This window comes from Lathyrus oleraceus, chromosome 4 (assembly GCF_024323335.1).
Source record: "Lathyrus oleraceus cultivar Zhongwan6 chromosome 4, CAAS_Psat_ZW6_1.0, whole genome shotgun sequence".
Classification (NCBI taxonomy): Eukaryota; Viridiplantae; Streptophyta; class Magnoliopsida; order Fabales; family Fabaceae; genus Lathyrus; species Lathyrus oleraceus.
The window spans coordinates 409807682-409811028 of NC_066582.1; positions in this window are offsets into that span (position 1 = coordinate 409807682).

Here is a 3347-nt window from a genome sequence, read left to right on the forward strand (position 1 = left end):
TATCTACTCTGATTTATATTTGTTGTTTTAATTAATTGTTGGGGTATTTTAGAAGGGTGTTACATTAGTGGTATCAGAGCATAGTCGGTCGAGTCGAGTCGTAATTATTCTGTTTCCCCTGTATGTGATAGGTGTTGTGTAACCCTATCAGTACTTATTGTTTTAGCTTGTTGGATTGACTCAGAATAGAGATGGCTGGAAGAGGTAGAGACGATGCTGCGTTTGCTGAGGCTCTGGGTATGCTAGCTGGAGTACTTGGAGGGAATCCGAATGTTATGGGAATGGGAGCTGCTCGTCAACTGAGTGAGTTCCAGAAGAACAATCCTCCAATGTTCAAGGGAGCATACGATCCAGATGGTGCTCAGAAATGGTTGAAGGAGATCAAGAGGATCTTCCGAGTGACTGAGTGTGCCGATGACCAGAAGGTCAGGTTCGGTACGCATATGCTATCAAAGGAAGCAGATGATTGGTGGGTTGCTGCCCGCACTGAGTTGGAAGCTGCTGGGAGTGCTGAGATCACTTGGGCGGTGTTTAGAGAGAGATTCCTGAGGAAGTACTTTCCAGAGGATGTCAGAGGAAAGAAAGAGATAGAGTTCTTAGAATTGAAGCAGGGCAACCGGTCTGTTACTGAGTATGCTGCTAAGTTCACAGAGCTGTCGAAGTATTACACTCCCTATGATGAGGCTACTGGGGAATTTTCAAAATGTGTGAAGTTTGAGAACGGGTTACGTCCCGAGATCAAGCAGGCTATTGGGTTATCAGCGGATTAGAGTGTTTTCTGACTTGGTTGACTGTTGCAGGATTTTTGAACAGGATACCAAGGCCAGAGAGGAGAGCTATCAGCAGAGGGTTGATAGGAAAGGCAAGAATCAGAATGATCGTGGGAAGCCGTATGCAGCTGGCAAAGGTTTCCAGAGACAGAGTGGGATGAAGAGACCTAGTGGGGGAGACTCCAGTGCCCCTGCTAAGTGTTACAGATGTGGTCAGGCTGGACATCGTATCCATGAGTGTACCAATACTGAGAAGAAGTGTTTCAAGTGTGGAAAAGGTGGTCACTTGGCTGCAGAGTGCCGGTTGAAGACTATGACTTGTTTCAACTGTGGAGAGGTGGGTCATATCAGTCCACAGTGTCCTAAGCCGAAGAAAGAGAACCAGTCGGGAGGCAAGGTCTTTGCTTTATCGGGTTCTGAGACTTCTGCAGATGATCGTTTGATCTGAGGTACGTGTTATATTAATGGCTTTCCTCTTGTAGCTATTATTGACACAGGTGCGACTCATTCCTTTATATCTTTGGATTGTGCTGTGAAACTTAAGTTAGAGATATCTGAGATGCATGGGGGTATGGTGATTGATACTCCTGCGAAGGGTTCAGTGACTACTACTTCAGTTTGTTTAAATTGCCCTTTGAGTATTTTTGGTAGAGACTTTGGGATGGACCTCGTGTGTCTTCCACTAGTGCAGATTGATGTTATCTTGGGTATGAACTAGTTGGTGTTTAACCGAGTTTATATCAACTGTTTTGATAAGACTGTGATCTTTCCTGAGATTGAGGAAGGAAAGAGTTTGTTTCTATCAGCAAGGCAGGTGAATGAGGCAGTAGCAGATGGGGCAGAGTTGTTTATGCTGTTAGCGACTTTGAAGGCTAAAGATAAACTGGTGATTTGCGATCTAGCTGTGGTGTGTGATTTTCCTGATGTGTTTCCCGAAGAAGTGAATGAATTACCGCCAGAGCGTGAAGTTGAGTTCTCGATTGATTTGGTACCTGGTACTAGGCCGATGTCGATGGCTCCGTACCGTATGTCTGCTGTTGAGTTAGCTGAATTGAAGAGTCAGCTGGAAGATCTGTTGGATAAGAAATTTATTCGTCCGAGTGTGTCACCGTGGGGCGCACCAGTGTTATTGGTTAAGAAGAAAGAAGGTACTATGAGGTTGTGTGTGGACTACAGGCAACTGAATAAAGTGACGATCAAGAATCGGTATCCTTTGCCTAGGATTGATGATTTGATGGATCAGTTGGTTGGTGCGAGTGTGTTCAGCAAAATAGATTTGAGATCGGGGTATCATCAGATACGTGTGAAAACTGAGGATATTCAGAAGACTGCTTTCAGAACAAGGTATGGACATTATGAGTATTCTGTAATGCCTTTTGGTGTGACTAATGCGCCTGGAGTATTCATGGAGTATATGAATAGGATTTTTCATCCGTACCTAGACAAGTTTGTTGTGGTGTTTATTGACGATATTTTGGTGTATTCGAAATCTGAAGAAGGGCATGCTGAACATTTGAGAGTGGTTTTAGGAGTTCTACGAGAAAAGAAGTTATTTGCTAAACTGTCCAAGTGTGAATTTTGGTTAGAAGAGGTTAGTTTTCTTGGTCATGTGGTTTCAAGAGGTGGTGTTGCTGTTGATCCTTCTAAGATAGAAGCGGTATCTAAGTGGGAAGCTCCGAAGTCAGTTTTTGAGATAAGGAGTTTTCTGGGACTTGCAGGTTATTATAGGAAATTCATTGAGGGATTTTCTAAGTTGGCGTTACCGTTGACGATGTTGACTAGGAAGGGGCAAGCGTTTATTTGGGACTCAAAGTGTGAAGAAGGTTTCCAAGAGTTAAAGAGAAGGTTAACTACTGCTCCTATTCTGATATTACCAAGTCCATCGGAACCATTTGAGGTTTACTGTGATGCTTCATTGTTGGGTTTGGGTGGTGTTTTGATGCAGAATAAGCAGGTTGTAGCTTATGCTTCGAGACAACTCAAGGTTCATGAGAGGAACTATCCGACACACGATTTAGAGTTGGCAGCTGTGGTATTTGTTCTGAAGTTATGGAGGCATTACTTGTACGGGTCAAGATTTGAGGTTTTCAGTGACCATAAAAGTTTAAAGTATTTGTTTGATCAGAAAGAGCTGAATATGAGACAGAGGAGATGGTTAGAGTTTCTGAAGGATTATGACTTTGGTTTGAATTACCATCCGGGTAAAGCAAACGTAGTGGCTGATGCATTGAGTCGGAAATCATTGCATATGTCTATGTTAATGGTTAAGGAATTGGATTTAATTGAGCAGTTTAGAGACTTGAGTTTGGTGTGTGAGAGTACTCACAATAGTGTTAAATTGGGAATGTTAAAGTTAACGAGTGGTATTCTGGATGAGATTAGAGAGGGTCAGAAATCCGATGTGCTTTTGGTTGATAAGTTGACTCTGGTGAATCAAGATCAAGGTGGTGAATTCAGAGTCGATGAGAATGGTGTTTTGAAATTTGGTAATCGGGTGTGTATTTCGGATGTTACCGAACTTAAGAAGAGTATTCTTGAGGAAGGACATCGTAGTGGCCTGAGTATTCATCCTGGGGC